We start from the raw sequence: 17,448 nt of genomic DNA, 5'->3' as shown, positions 1-17,448 counted from the left end.
AGAAGCCACAGCTTAAAAGAGTGCCTAAATATAGACACACRCCACGTGATCCTGCTCTAGGATGCTCACATCTCAGAGGCTGCTCTTTTTCATCTACCAGCTAGATCATAACAATGTAGAACATGTGAGTAAGAAGGTGCTGACCCTCAGGAAATGCCAACAATTCCAATTCTAGCAATAAGTGTCCCCTGAAACACAGCTYTCATGGATATATTAAATATGTCCTACCTTGACATCCACAGAATGATGAATAAAGTTCAAGACCATTTATTTTAATCATATTGTGCTCCCCAGTTTGCTAGCAAGATGTATAAATTCTTTTATACACCTTTAGGATAAAGACTGTAGTTGACAGTTTCTTGCTTAGAACCTACAGAACTGGATGATAATGGTGGCACTCACTCATCCATCCTAGAGCAGGAATATTCCACATTGCTGACAGAGGCCCACAGAAGGAATTCCCTCGAGAAGGAGAATGTGCTTTCTTCTCCATGTTTATGTTGCACTTGTCTGACCTTATTTTCTCTAAGACAAAGGAAGATCACTGTGCATACCAATGTGTGTCTGCACCTCCCTTTGTGTTTCTCTGTGCATRTGTGTGTGTATATATGTATAAATTTGCATATTAAAAGCTTGACAGATTAATTCACTGTGTGCACACTTCTCCCAAGGAGCACGCCAAGCATCTGGCTTAATGTACAGTGGGAAGGGCCTCCAGGGATGAGCACAATACCTGAGTCTGCCTGGAACAAACCACCACCACTTCCACTCATGGAGGATGCTAACAGGGCCATGGCCCCCATCTGCTGCCAGCACACTTTCTTTTAAAAGTTACAAGATAAAGCCTAACTTTATAATTCCTGGTAAGTTCACACAAACAAAATTGACTCGCAGGAAAATTGCTGGAATTTAAAAGCTGTGAATAAAAAAATAGAAAACTCGCATTCGTGGCTGACAATGGCCTGGTCAAATATGCACARAGCTCTCCATCATATATTATGAATGTCAAGTAAAAGAAAATGTTAATTTTCTGATTCCTCTCACGGTTGTCTGTGACCCAGTTATTTCCATTAGTACTACTCACACCCTTAGTGCGACATTTGCTTTGACAACCTGAATTTGTTTGAGCTGAAAYTCATCATATTATCATCTATCTGATAAACTCATTTTAAAAAAACACATGAGAGACAAGTACACTGATTAGAATACACTTTCTATGGGYAATGAACATCTCAGATAAGAAGATACACCTATTTTGCTCAGYCAAACTAGTTGGCCTGTTCATCAAACACAAACAGCTCCTTAGCTGTGATCAGAAACCCTAAACAGACAGGTAAATCAGTGGAAATTATTCTTATTACCTTGCTGTAGCTTAAATGCAATTTCAATGCACTTAAGGGCCATTTTACAATGTTAGAGCTCTACAAAGATTCCTTAATCGTAAATAAAAGCAACATCTAAATGTTCTAAATKATTTTTCTTTTTAAATTAGCAATCATCTCTTCTGGGGACCTAATCAATCAAGTGACACAAAGCAGATTAATATGTTCTTTCTTTTGCTCCAGAATAACACTCTTCAGATTTAATAAGAGTTATTCTGAATTAATGCTGAATCAGGAAAGKAAGAGCAAGCCAGTTTTGACTGCATTCCATCTGCTACAGTGTTTGAAACTCTCAGGATCTGATTGCACGCAACGTCTTCATGTTTTGGTTCAGGCCTYGGCTGATGAAATTGTGGGTCACCATGTGACCTTTAGCAGGAACACTTGCCARTGTGACTTGGGTGTACCCTGATGATACAAAAACAAGAAGTCAAATAAAAAGAACTTTGTAAGTATGGCAGCTCCAAGTTCTCATTACTTCAGCAAATCTCATGATGCTTTGGAGGCTGACTGATGGGCAAGGGAGGAGAAGCTTGTACTCATGGTTGGCAATGTTGATGATATTTTAGAAATTATGGCATCAGAAAGCCACTTTGAGAAAATATAGCAGTCACAGCCAAGAGGGAGTGCCCCAGAATCACACAAAGAGGACAAATGTGCAGATGACCCCCTGTGGGGACCCTTGCTCTAAAATGACCYGGCATTTCTACTCTTGAAGAGATGRATCTGGGAAACTCACACTGACCCACCACAGTCGCCCTCACAGAAACTGTGGAGTTTCTTTTTAGACTCAGGAAACAGCATTTCCTATTTCCTAAAAAAAAAAATATCTCTAGGAAGTGCTAGATTCCAGGATCATGTGCATCCGAGGATGTCCCTCCACTCTCCCTTCCTCTTCCAGATAGAGGGGATAATACACACATACAGATGGACATCTTTACTTCCAGATTCAGAGTATGATATTAGACCTAAATTATTACTATTTTACCCAAGATTTTACASACAGAATACCCTTAACTTTCATTATTAATAATTCTTTGTATCAGGCTCACAAAATTCAGGAACAGTTACRTCTGAAAGAAGTTTTCAGTTGTCCTCCAAGTGAAATAACACATTTTTGAGTGGCTGAGTTGCGCATCAAGAAACAAGAATTGTAAATAAGGAAGTACTTTGACTAGAGCAGAAGATTGATACAGCACCTGACAGCTTTCATTACGTAAATCTAATTTATTTCAGCAAACAAGTGACTGGAATCATGCATCATTTCTGAACGAGCTGACCCTCAGGTTTACATGGTTGGCTGRTATGGGTTTGAAAACAGGAAGCTCCAGCTGTAACATGAGTGACCCAGACAGCAAAAAGCTAGACACCAAACTAAATTGGAAGGCAGGAAGTCAAAGTTCATGCTCATACCACAAACAATACAAAATAATGAAGTTCCTCTGAGATACATTTGGCAAAGCCAAATGGCATTGTGAAGCATAAAATATAAAAGGACGCATAATATAAATGTTTATAGAAAAACAGAGCAAAGAATTGTTGACAATTTTCCAACAGTGTTCCAAAGAGCTAATCTATCTGCATACATTTCATAAACACTATATGTCCACTATAAACTGAACACTGACAGGATGCCTAACTCCCTGAGGTTCTCTTAGCTAAGACATTCAAAAGCCCTGGGTTTTGATCTTTAATCTTTGGTTTCCTAAACCTTGATTCCAGCTCCCAGAATACTGCTAGAGTCCTTGCTCTGTTAGGCACTTTTTCTTAGCTCCTCAGACTCTCTATTGTAAAGCAATTTTTATGTCTCTAAGGACCTGCCTTAAGGCACTTGCGAGTTCTAGAGTCTTCCACAGTCTCACACAAAGCCCTTACAGCCCACATCCAGAAACATATCACATCCTGTTTGCATCAGAGCTCCCCAGCAATTACCTCAGCAGCTACATTTGGTCTGTCGCTGTTACCTCCCGGGACCACATCTCTACACAAACACTACAGAGACGAGTGTTTGTACCTATAGCAGAGCCAAGTTCTCATTTTGGGGACAGAATAAGCCAGTGCAGAAGAAAGTCTTACAGGGGTGCAGCTCTGCAAGTCAGGGACAGCATTGCTGAAGCAAATGGAGAGATTTACATCCAAGCAACTGGTGATTACCAGAGCCCTAATCTAGATCTGCACAGATCCCTGAAAGCAGGAGCTTGATTCTGCACCARGGCTGCAGCAGTTACACTCAAATCTTCCTAATTCCTCTCTGCAGGAAGCAATGGTAGTTTTAAATTTAATTTCATGTACCTTTACTTTATCTGGGATTGTAATTCATCCCTAGAATCCTGACTAGGTAATCTTTCTAACCACCAGCTATGTGCTCTAGTTTCAGGATTCCTCTGCATCCTTGTGTTGTGTAACCAACCTCCCTTTGCTCTGATCTCTCCCACAGCCTTGTGCTCAAAAACTTGAAAGGTAATTTCTGCTTCTGCCTCTCTGAGAATAACCCTCATCCCCATTATGTCTACAGAGGTGGAAGGATTGATACAACTGCACTCTGTGTATCCTACAGTAGATACTTCTCTGCAGGACTCAGGCTCTGCAGACACAGAAGGTAAACTCTGCACTGTCAAACATCCGCAAGAGCTCACAGCTGATCTGACACTTCACCACACAAACAACATTGGTATTTTCCACAAACCTTGCTCAGATGACTTTTTTTTTCTAAAGTTCCTTTTTAATTTGGTTTGGGTTTTTTTGTTTTCCAACTTCTCTTGTTTATTCCCTTGCCTTCCTTATTGCAAKGAACCTCAAAAAATATTATCCCCTGTTAAAAGAGCGGCAACCAAGTCACTGCTGAGCTTAACCCTTCCCTAGTGACTGCCCAAAGCCAAGGGGCTTCAACACATGCATGTCTTTTGGAACTGACTTCTATTTAAGCATGTGGATAAATTCTTATCAATTGCAACACATGGGAAAAGGAAAACTGAATCAGGAAAGACTGAAATAAAAGACAAGAATTTTAAAAAGCTTCCTTTTTATCAAATACTTCTATTAATCACCGGCTTGGCAATTTTTGTATTAAAAAAACCTCTTAATTCACCTGACAGCTGTAAACCATGACACATGACATACTGTAACCTGACATACTGTAAATCATGTGAATTCAGAAACTTTCCAAGAGCTTTATTTCTGTTAATAGTTACTGGTTACACAGAAATCATTATCACATGCCACCATCATTCATAAGAGATGTCAAATCTCTTCAAGGAAAGGCAAAAAATACAATAATAATGAGTGAAGTTTCCTTTTTCATCAATATTTTGTAAATGCAAAATTAGGAGGCCCATAGGCTTGGGTCTGCACTTTGAAGACAGTGTAGCATTTTGCATTCTGAAAACTTGTATACTAATTTTGAGATGATGGACCCATTCTTCAAATGAAACTTTACTGGTAATTTTGCTATGACAACACTGAATTGTGTTTGGTGATGCAATAGCAGGAAGAGAAACACAAGGCAGGAGTGTGGGACAAACTGGTACCTGCATGTATGTTGATCTGTAGTCAAAATACAGATATGTGAGCCTCTGAAAACCAAGCACAACATTTTAAGCTGGATTTTCAAGGGCTGGCAATTATTTTAAAGCTACAAAGGCTCAGGCTGAGCTTAAAATGTGAATCAAATTGAAGACCGTATTAAAGCAAATGAATATGCTGGAAAATATCTCGGTAACTATTCAGTGAAATTTAGTTTACCCCAATGAAATGCTAGCTTTGTATTTTTCAATAAATGCAATTAGTAGAGTTTATATGGTTTCTGTAAAGTTTCTCTGATATATTTACAGAGCTTTAAACCTTTCTAGCACACAGCTCCCCTTAAGACAAAGAAGTCTACAATCTTGAAGGAAAAGAACTTGAAAAGCATTATCAAAATGGATAAATGGATTTAATGACAGGGGTTTTTTTTTACTTATGCCTGGTGTTTTCACATTTTGCAACCTAAATTGTGACACAGCTTCAATTTGTTTCCTCACTCAAGTAATTGAAGTTGCAATAGCGTTTCCTGAATTTGCAATTTCAATTTGCTCATTTTTCTCCTGAGACTCATCTTTCCTCTTCATAGCGAAGGTTAACAGAATCAGTCAAATACGYCTCATCTGTGTCCCAGATTTGATCAGTGAGAATTAACAGAGAGTGTTCTGTGCCTCACCTGGTTTGGCATAAAGGGATTGGAAGTGTTTAGAAAGGGAAAATAATTATTATCCTCTGTGTTTAATTGTGATGACAGGTTACTAACAACCACTTCAGGGAGARGAGGAAGCTTTTTGGTAGATATTTACAGCATTTTCTAATCACGATTTTCTAATTCTAAAGATCTGTATGCATGAAGTGCATAGAACATGTAACTCGAGGGTGAAATATATCAACATTACACTGCAGAGAGTCTTGGTGCAGTACCCACAGGTACACAGAGAGTGGATTCCAGATCTATTTGAAATTAAAGGTATCTTAGGACATTGCACAGAGTATTCTATATGAATATAAATGTTTGATTTCCTCTCACAAAGGAGAGTGGCTTAGTTGTAATTCAGTGTGATTGTATAACTGAGGGCAACAAACACAAACACACAGAGATACCACACACACTATGATTTATCATCATATTTGTCATCTCAGGCATGCACATACATTGTGTGGTTTATTGTTTAATTCCTATACGTGCACATGTATTTACACACACTTAATTTASACCACTGGTGGCTGTCTGCTTTTGTGTTATCTCAAAAAAACATTATTTTGCTCTCTCTAACATGCAAACTGCCCCCAAAAATCCCATTTCACAGCAAGTTCAGTGAGTGCAGCAGACTCAGACTCTCAGGTTACTCCTCATCGTAGGCCTTGGGGCACTCAGTGGCAAGAAAACTTCACCTGCCCCAAGTTTCTCTAGCTCAAYACCCACATCCTACTATCCTTTCTTACAAACTCATGTAAGGAAGCTCCCATCCAAGCCCTGTTGTAGTGACACAGCAGGACTGTGCTAACAGGGAACACAGCCCATTTTGCTACTCTTAAAGAAAATCACGTCCTTTTTTTTTTCCACAAGCCAGCCTGATTTGAACSCAGCATCTTCAAACTATAAAAACATGCCTGTCCATCACTTGACCAAATGGAGCAATTCAATAACTAGCAGATGTGCAAACAAGCTCACAGAGCATTTACTGGTGTGTCCCCAGTCTCTCAAAACGCTGCTCTGCATGGTCTGGGACCACAGCAATCCTGCTGAAGGGCCTGAAGAATAGGCTCAGGCAAAGTGTAAATGCTTATAGCAGAAAAAAAGTGATTTGCAAGAGACCAGTTTAGATTTCCCTACTCAAAACAATGGGAATAGGTACTTTCCCATGCACTGAACAACAATAATTCAACTTGGAGGTGTGCATCTACATAAATTATRTTGAAAATAAAATCTGATTRAATTTTTAATTAGTTGAGGAGCTTYATGTGACATTTTCCMTTACATAAAATGAATAAATATCCAAATGCACATATGCACYACTGAATTCTTTGATCTCAAATACTCTTCCTTACTTTATTTCTCTCTGTATCCTTCCAGATAAGGAAATTGGGTATAAATTCAAAAGTAATCTCTGCTAACTACAGAAAACAGCAAAGGTCTTGCTTCTGCTGTGGTATCTGAAATGGAATAGACTGGGCATGTGCACAGCACAAAGCACACTTTTCTGCTCCCTTCAAATCCCAGCAAAGAGCACTCAGGAGACAGAAAATGAGCAGAAATGTCAAATAGTAGGTATTTAACAACAATGCTTAAACAGCACCAGTATGTTATTTTACTCTAATCTGAAACTGAAATATTTTCAGTGGACAGAGTTTGGAGCTGCTCTTTTTCAAGGACAGGGAGGAGATTTTTTTAAAGTTATTAAATCAGAGGAACTAAGCTCTCCAGGCACATAGAACAAGATCAGATGTGTCCAACATCTCTTCTTCACATGTGCTGTACCCATCAAAGGATGAGGAGGCCCAACCTGCCAAACAAATGTTTTATATTGAGCTGGAGGGTTCCAAATGTCTCACAACAGTGTCAGATAAACAAAAGGAGACACGAGAAGGTGACAGGGAAGCTCTCACTCAAGTGTTGCTTCTGTTTCAAAGATGAGTGACAGAAAAAGAATTTTCACCCACTTAAAAACAAAAAGAAAYCTCAGACTACTCGAGCCAGACAGCCAGAAATATCAGTGTTGTGCAAAATCTTTTCTAAGATGAAGTACACAAATATATTTCTGGTTTAAAGAGACACTCAATCAAAATAYCATAAATTATGCTTCAAATTGTAACTTTTAATAAGAAGATCAATAGCATGGTAATAACATTTCAATAATTTCATTAAATATTAAACCTTACTGACCACTGAGATTGCCCACTTACCAGTTTAATTTCTTTTCTGCTAGAAAATAATTGAATCAGCTAGTTATTGATTGGCCAGTAATAATTCACATAAYGAATGCAATAAATATACATTTAGCTTGGTGCAAAATTACTATAAAACAAACCTCCCCAGAAGAAACATGAGATGGCAGAATTAAAAAAAAAACGAGGGACAACCAGCAGAATATCCATTTTTTTTTCTGTGATGGATATTGATTTATGATACAGTGGAAGAGCTGAAACCACTGCCTGCTTTACTACAGCTAAAACTGCAGAAAAGCACGAGCCAGGGCCTCAACACTGCACAAATCCCACGAGCAGACSTGACTCCACGGTGCCCATGGTTGGGCAGGGCTGTGGCATCCCACTGGTGCCAGGACTGGTGGCACTGGGGGCTGAAAAGGGGTCCTGTGCCATGGGGGTGGGGGGCAGAGATGCCATGGGGGCTGCTGAGGGCTGTGAATGCCCTCTGTGCCCTGACAGCCAGTCAGTAAGTTCTGTCCACTGAAACAGAAATTCAGGAATATCGGCCTCCAACAACCAATTTCCAAGGCAAACAGGCACCAGACTTAAGTGTTAAAACATCTATTTGGACAGAGCCACAGCCTGGCATTGGAAAAGTCGTGACAGACATTTCCATGTTTGGGTTTTTTCCATGCTTTTGACTTTTTAAGTAAACTTACTAAGGAAGAAATCAGCATAGGCATTTCCCACAGCCCWATTAGAATCTGGGCATAAATGAGAAGCCTGTAAAGGCTGAAATGGAATAGAWAAAAAGCTTTTTTATGTATCACTGAAAAAAATGAACTTGTTTCTTTTGATGGGTATAACAATTTCCCTAATTTAAAAAATATTCTTAACACTTCCCTACTATTTTGAGCCTACTCACTTCAAAAAAGTTACAGCTAATTTAAACCCATGTAAGACAGAAATCAGACATCAGTGCCAATGTCCCTGCTCTGTAAATCAGCAAATTTCCCTCTCTACTAAAAGTGAGATTTCACAGTCAATTTAAGCTGATCTRAGACTGCAGTGCTCCTGAACAGGGCAATCCAACTTCCTTTTATCTCCAGCTGCGTGTTCCCACCACTTCCCTTGTGTGGGCTCTAGAGATCATGCAGCCAAAGGATAAACAAGATCAGCTCACTGATCCTACTGAAAACTAACACTGAAAATACTTCGTTTTCAGCCAGTTTCCAAAGAGTTGAAAACACCCCTTTGTGTGACGATCTACAGTTAACCCTTGCATAAATTGGTTGTGAAACCTCAGCATTAGAYAGAAGCTAAAAAAAAGGAATTTATCAATAACCAAGTAACCAGTGAGATGTTACAAAAACTTGGCAGTCTGTTGCAGGCAGTTACAATATTTTAAAATAAGTATCTTTTTTTCCAGTTTAGAAATCCTCAGTATTCACGGATCCCAATGTATAAGAAACAACAGTTAAAGSGAAACAAATTTCAGCAAAACACAGTTTGCAAAATGTATTTCAAATCTACAAATACTTAATTCACATAAGAAATACGATCCAAGGAAAAAATTCATCACTAAAATGTTACCATTTTCCTCTTAATTTTTCTCTAGCATTTTTCTTACCTGATAATTTCAAAAATTTCAAAACCTGGCATTGGAGATTTGAATTTGTATATTTTCATTAAGTATTTTTTTGCTAACTCTGCTTATAAAGCAATCAGGAAGATCTTTTTCCCCCTGTTTCACTCTTTTGTGTTTGTTAGATTTTATCTGGGCAGTATTGTGATGATAACCATACTGTTCCTTTCTGTGGTTTATTTTGTGCTGTTTCTGTTTTTATCTCTCTTCTAATGTGCGTGTCAAGATGGCAGATAAAGATAAAGCAATAATGTGAGAAGAACAGGTTGCTCCAATTAAGTTACATATACCATTATCAAGTGGTTTAATGTTTACATTAGACAGGYAATATGGATAAATAATATTATCCCACATAAAAAATGCTCATTAATAATATCAAAATAAGTGGCTGAGTTCTGAATTTTTCAAAGCCAACAAGCTCAGAAGTAATCACTGTTTTCAGCCCTGTTCTGAGTCCTGCATTTTATAAAAACACATATTTTTTAAACTTAGGCAGAGTCTTATAAGGATGGTAACCCATCTGATGAGGTCTCTATGCAGGTGAAATTCCCAAAAAGGACTTATTAAGAGCTTCCAAGTGTCCCCATGCAGCCAACAGTAAATTAAGAGCATCTATCAGTCTGCTAAAACAAGACTTTTATTGCAGTCATAATTTTCATGCTGTAAGCATACAAATTAAGACAGGTAAATATCTTTATTATAGGCCTTGTGAAAAACAATCCAACAGTAACATTTGGTAGATACCAACCTAAACTTGATTTGAATTGAGGACTTAAAAGCCTTAGACAATCTGTCCTACTGTYCTCTGTAACATTTGACTTCTTAATGTGTTATTCTTTTCTAATGTTATTATGAACTGGTTTATTACCAACTGCTTGTGTGTGCAGCTTTGCCTCTGTGCACTGATTTGTATTTTTAATACAATAGCCCCCATTCACACACTAAAACATCACCCAGCACATATAGATTATAGAATTTCTGTGCAGAGTGGTTCACCATCACTAGGAGCTCTATGCCTAAACCTTTTCATGGTGCCCTCCCAAATTTGCTCTGGCAAATATGATGACTTTCTTAAAGAATGGGCAACACTCTCTACACACAAACAGGTCAAGTTATTAAAATTAGGATGAGGCTTCTTTTAGGTTGATTATGGCCAGACAGGGTTCTTGGAGATTACTCAGTGACTYGGAAAACTCACTAAATGTGACAAGATGCTAAAACACTAATGGTTTCTATTCTGACCTTTTCTACTCTTTATCTTTTTGTCTGGTTTTTTATCATGTAACCTCTTAGGGAAGGAAATATTGCCTTCTTTTATGTTGGGAAATTGCCCAGAACATTGCAGACACTACCCAAACAAGGAGTAACTATAATAATAACAAAAAGAGRAGGAGGAGGAGGCTTCCTTGACCCCATAGCAGCATTCCCCTAAAGACTCCTATCAGACTTGATGGAATGGTAACCTGGCTTATTGCTTCAGCAAAACTGTCTGTAGTAAATTGCACCAACATAATTAATGCTATCAAAATTTACAGCAGAAAGTGTGAATTGCTCTGCAATCAAGAGATAGCTGAACTTGGTTTTGAGAGAGTCAGGTGTGATAGAGGGTAGCTACTTAAGAATATACAAATACAAAAAAAAAACCCCACATACCTGGTGTGCAGATAGTTAAAGAGATCTAGAGTTTCCTGTCAGTTCTGACTTCATAACCTTCAATACGGCCCAGGCAGATAACATTCTGTGACCCCATCTCACCATCTGTAAAACAGAGATAATGGTTTTCTGCATTACAGCATTTGGATATCTACAAATAAAATGCTGCATAGGAGTTCAATGCCATTAACACACTCTTTCTCCACTGAATAAGGTCTYGAAGTAAAATGTTTCCTTTTGATCCTTTTTCCTGCAACATGCCCTCTGCCAGTCCTCAACAACACATTTTAAGTAGTTTATGATAAAAAGGCCAATGTAATGAAATAAACTCTGCAAATATCTCATTTTCCTGAAATTTGATGATGGAGATTCTCTACTGTAATAACATTTTTTAACCTTTATAATTTTACAAAGTGCTCATACCAGATTCTGTTAGTCCCTCATATTTCATGACATGTAGTTTCATTTATCTCCCATCTGTGAAATATAGCACGAGCATGACATTTTAATTTTACAAACTTGCAGTGCTACACAAGGAATGCTGCCTYCCTGTATCATTAATATCAACATCATGATTCAGACCCATGGCCTCTAAGTCTTTCTTTTAGGTTAATTTATTGCAGCAATAAACCAATTTCTTTGCTTCCTTCWAGTATTTTATCTAACAGTGYAAAAATTTGAAAAGCATATCAAAAYCTCAGCTATTCTTAAAATTCTTTTAATATTTCCACAGTCTCACATATGTGATTTTGCCATCAGCTTTGTGACTACTGATGGGGCACCTCACTAGGATTTATTCAATTTTTATTGATCCTTGTGGGTATTTGGTATATCAGATAGTAAAATAATCATTTGTATAGTTGTCAGAATCTCTCTCCTTGATTAAGAGTGGTCTTGCTCTGTTGCACAGAAAACATCTACTGTAAAATAACAGAGTTTCTATTGGTAAAAGAAGATGTAGGTAGGTAGGTAGGTAGGTAGATTGATAGATCAATAGATAGATCGATAGATCAATCAAGAGAGAATATGTGTTTAAATAAGCAATTCCTATTGAAAAAATTTGCTATAAAATAGCAAGTAGATGCAGAGGGGTCTTTGCCCAAGGAATTTTGAAGCTCTGTTACTGATCCTCCCCTCCCGTTACTGTTCAACCTYCTGCTATTGACAGAACTTTTCTTGGGGAAACTGGTTCCATACTTTGGAGTGGTTTTAGTTTCAGCCCTGGGAAAAAGACATCTGACTCTATATGACTGTTTCTCCCACGACCCAGCTTTCAGTTTCATTTCTGATTCTGGACAGTGTCAACAACAAAATGTTTAAAATTCCCATAAATTGAGTGAAGTTCCTTTGGTGTACTTGATAGCTTTCTCACTGAAAAAAATGCCTCAGGTACTGTATTTCAAATATTAGCAAKTCTGAATGCCCATATGCAGAAAATTTCAGAATTATTTTCTCACATCAGATCAAAACCACTCAAAATTTCTCCAGTTAGTGCWGGTTCAGACTATGATATGCAATCATTTGATATCATTTTTTCTTGCAGACTGTGATCTTATAAGACAATCAAGACTAGTAGCATTAATTATAAATGCAATTCTGATGGTTTTAATTAAGGAAATACAGCTGAATCCAGAACTATTCACTTAGTATTGAGCACGTTCATTGGCAACTGTCTTAGTAAAGCTATGAAAAGGGGTTTAAAAAGCTGATTTTAAAAGTGGAAGAAATCAGGGAAGTTTTATTCCCCAAGAGACTTTTTAATAGGCTTRATTAAGAGAAAATTAATGACTGCAAAAGATATCATTCAGGAAAATACTAGAAATTAACTTTTAAAATGCAGATTAATAGCTGGAAGCAGGATTAAAACCTAAACTATTCTGCAGCACTGCAAAACCTGTGTTAAAGGATATCTATACACACAATACAATGCAAATAAAAATAATGCATTTCTATTAAAACAAAGCTATTCCACAGATTCAAGTATAAAAGCACATTTCCTTAAAGCAGAGTTAATGCATAGAAGATTGTACATCTTCATGTTGCTTAAATGATTAAGTCAGCTGAATAGTTAAATATATTTGCATCAAAAATATATTTAAAATAATTCTAAGTTTGTAAATCCAAGCATTCAAAAGGATAGAAAATGGAAGAAATCTAGAAAATAAAGATTGCTCGTCATGCTGGATTTGTTTCTAATCCCATCTATTGTACTGCAATTCCAATCCATAAAAAATTTAAATCTATAATTTATGGAAACATCTATAACCTTAAGGTCATCATACAGAAATGCCATTATGTGGAACCTTGTAAAAATGTTGCCAGCAGTTYCTCTGCTGTACTCCATGRCTGGCATTTCAGCCAGCACAGAGTCACACTAACAAGATTTTGAAGTTTAAATCTCTTTAAAGGAGAAAAGCTGCTTTTTCATCCCTTTCTCCAAGCRTACAATATAATTGGCAAACTATCAGGAATAATAAGACAACTGGTTGACACAAACCCCAGGAGGAACAGAGCAGCTTTTGTTCTGAGCTCTCATCAGAATCTTGGAAATCTTGCAATAGGAAATGTTGCTGGAATGCAGGTTCTTATTCAGAGTTCTGACATGTTAGGCCTGCAAGATCTGAAACCTCTTACCTGCTTCCACAATTGGCTGCCTGCAGCTCAAACAGCTTTTCATGTAACTATTTAAAACTTCCTTGATAAAAAAAAAAACATTTAGTTCTCTATTAATGCTTCATTATTTCAGAGAAAAAAAGAAAGATTTGGTTGTACAATTTTCTGTGCAAGAAGTCTGTGATTTGAAATGGAATTTAAGTTCTCCAGAACTGAGTTTCTTCCTTTTAATCAATGCAGTAGCTTAAAGGAAGGCACCATTCCATAAAAATTACTTGAACTGCAGTGTTTTTGTTCATACTGCATCCGCTTACGTATGATGCTCAGATTTCTGGGGAAGTATCTCATAGATGGTGAGAAGACTGAGCTGCATGTGTTCCCATAAGGAAGAAGTTTGGTTTTTACTAGATGCCTCTTAGGCCTTTGAAAAAGAGAGGTAGAAATAAAAAAAAAAAAAAAAAAGGNAAAAAAAAAAAAAAAAAAAAAAGGGAGATTTCTGAAGACAAAATAGTATTTTAACAAAGATATCTCTGCTGAGAATTGATTGTGTTATATTTGTTTCTACTACTGTTCAAGAGGGAGAAAAAAGTCTTTAATATAAATTACACCAAGAAATACTCAGCTCAAGGGATAAGTTAAAATCAGTTTTCACTTATAGTGGAAACCAAACACAGAAAAGCCTTGAGGTAAGAAATAGAAAAAGTGCCAGTGTGCAGGAGGTTTCAGATCGATTGATGTCACAAACTGCCTTTTGATTGTATCAATGAACAGAAGATGCTCACCATGAACCACAGAAACCAGGATCCCATCTGTGGCAGGTTGATGGCATTTTCTCCTCTCATGTGACAGCACGCTGAGGCTTTATTTTTAGGTGGGTCTGCAGTTAGGGGAAGGGAAGTAGAACCTGCTCACTGCAGCTTTCTTTCCCTTTCTAATTTCTACAGCAAAAATACCACAGACATTTTAGCAATACAGTAAAATTTTGCTAAAGATCAGAATAATGAATTTGCATGCTCATAAAATTTAATGCATTGTCTATGTTCTTGTAGGGTGCTGACCACTTCTTTTCCATTTTAACTTTGCTCTCTCATTTTCAATTTGTTACAATCCCTTAAGTTAGAAACCTAAGGTCTGAGCCATCCCTCCTGAGTGACTACGTGCTGTATCCTGGTTGCAGAGTGTTCAGAAAATGGTCACTGGTCACACATGGTGTGAGCTTTCCAATAAGGTGACAAAAATATGCCTATAAATAATAATATAGTATGTTCTTACAGACCCCTGAGTGATACAAACATGGGAACATCACAACCAAAAGAAAACTCTGGTAGGTCTCAGTCCCATATAAAAAATAATTTGACAGTAGAGAGGTATTTAGTWATTACTGAAATATTTGTAGCTCCTTCTGCTTTCAGAATGAAGTTCAGGAGGGGATTTTTCAGGGTGGAGGGCTGAGGGAGAAGAAGAAGGGGAGGAACAGAGGGTTTTATTTTGGAGCTGCAGTTGAGTAGTCAGTGGCAGAGGCTATTGCTTTACAAAGAAATCATGCCATCTGTAGCAAGAGGAAAAGGAAAATTACTCAAAAACTCGATTTCACTTCTTTGTTTTCATTCTATTCACCCAATACTTGTACCTGCAACACAGATTCACTGATTACAGCCTTCAAGTTATTTTAGAAACGCTACAATGATGCCAACTGGCGTAACCAAGAGCTTTCAGTTAAACACAGAGAGAGGAGCATTGTATAACTAAAAGTCAGTTAAACAGTTCCCCCAATTAACTGGTGCTGTGTAGCCCAAGGCTATAAAAAGTCTTGACTGGGCCAGCAAACTTTCAGGCCTGCATCCTGCCTATCTTCCTGCCGCAGGGAGCCTTTGTGTAGGGCTCATTGTTACACAAAGCAGCTACTTCAGCAAAGGCATCACCGCAGGAATTTAAGCCTTACTTGAGGGGATTATCAGAAGTCGTTGTTTTGATGTTTCTTCATTTAAGGTTTAAGAGAAGAGATTCTAAACCGGGGTCCAGTTCATTGAACTACATTCTGAATTCATTACTTTTCATGTCAGCTCTTCTCTGTTTGCTGGTCCTCATTATTTTTTAATTCATTTATATTTTTGACAGGCTACCCATGTTTCTTTTTCATGAGAAAGCTCAGAATTTTTACTTAAAAATCAATAGACAGGTCCCTTTGCAGACAACCACAGATGGGCACTATTAACTCTGAATTCATTCAATTTGGATGCATACTACAAACTAGGGTATTTCTGCCTAGGCTACAAATGTATCTGACCCTTAGCTTGATAATTTATTCTGGACAAACATTTTTTCTCACCTTAGATACAGACATTTCTGTTTGGATTGCAGAGATAAAACCATAATACAAACTTAAGTGAAATGTGAGCTTTGTCCTAGTTGGTAAAACTTTTCCTACCTTGATCAGAAGAAGAAAAGGTTTTCATCAATTCCTTGGAAATATACTATAGAAATTCACAGACTAATGATCTGAGGAGTCCAATTTTCTGTCTACACATATAATCAATGTTCACAATTATATTTCATTRAACCTTCAAACCAGTTCAAAGCACTGAAAGTCCATCATCATCTGCATGTTCAGTCCTCTCCATTCCTCTCATCGGGGYATTCAGTTAGGTTAAATTATTTGTTCTCCATGTCCAAGCTCTCCTTCAGTGTCGTTTAAWTGAGGGACCATTTCATGCTGTGTGATCTCAACTTCCCTTGATGACAGCTCTATCCTACTGGAACTATGAAACTGTCAACATCAAGAGCAAAATTTAGGTGTGCARAAGACAAAAATGGCTCAGCATCTATCCCACAAACTCTTTCAATAGAGGTCAGCAACCTCACCATCTATGGGGAAAACTGCAAAGCTCAGTATTTCCATCAAACAGCCCAAAATATGGCTAAAAGTTTCTTGCTGGCTGGAAGTAAAAGAAAATATTTTGTACATCTTTCAGTTTCAGAAAATGAGTAGAATAGTAGCATGACAGACATGGAATAAGACAACAGATTACCTTGATTTAGTAGAGGAGAAAGGTGCACATGGTCAGCCTTTGGGGAGTAGTGCCTTGTAGAAAACTGAGGTGCTATAAGGTGACTGTGATGTGACAGAGGGTCAGGCAGGCTACTCTTGTAGTGTCTCCTCTTCTAAGGCACAGTATTGCCAATGTAAGGTAATTTAAGGTCAGCTTTATCAACAAATCAAACCCAAAGTTGGTTGTTTTTTTTTTTTTGTTGTTGTTTGGGGTTTTTTTTCCTCCTAAAGAACTAAAAAATACTCATCATGCATGTTCCCCAGCTCAACTCATATGCTATGAGATCCTCAGTATTCAGRGTTTTCCTGGAGTCAAGCACACAATGTGTTATCTTCTTTTCAAAAAGCATTAAGCTGCTGCAGTGGCAGGGAAATGGTTTGCCTSGAGTCATCCAGCACATGAAAAGTAGAGCCATTATCAAAACCCTGGAGCCTCAACTGGCAAATTCTACGCAGCAAGGACTGGGGTGTAGTTTCTCTTTAGGTAAATTAAAATGTTGTGGTTTATATCAATGGAAAGATGGGAATTTCTACACTGCATTAGACCTTAGCACATATTACCTTCATTTGTCAGTGGCCAGCAGCAGAAAATGCAACCACTCCCCACCCAGCTGATAAATGTTTTGCTTTTTCCCCTCATCCCAGCCATTATCTTTTCCAYGGTCCTCTCAAAATGCATTTTCACATTACTGGTAAGAAGATCTAATGGCTTGCCC

The sequence above is a fragment of the Malurus melanocephalus genome, unplaced genomic scaffold (genome assembly GCF_030028575.1).
Source record: "Malurus melanocephalus ecotype Western Australia unplaced genomic scaffold, MMel_1.1 scaffold_67, whole genome shotgun sequence".
Lineage (NCBI taxonomy): Eukaryota > Metazoa > Chordata > Aves > Passeriformes > Maluridae > Malurus > Malurus melanocephalus.
This window is presented reverse-complemented; position numbering follows the sequence as displayed.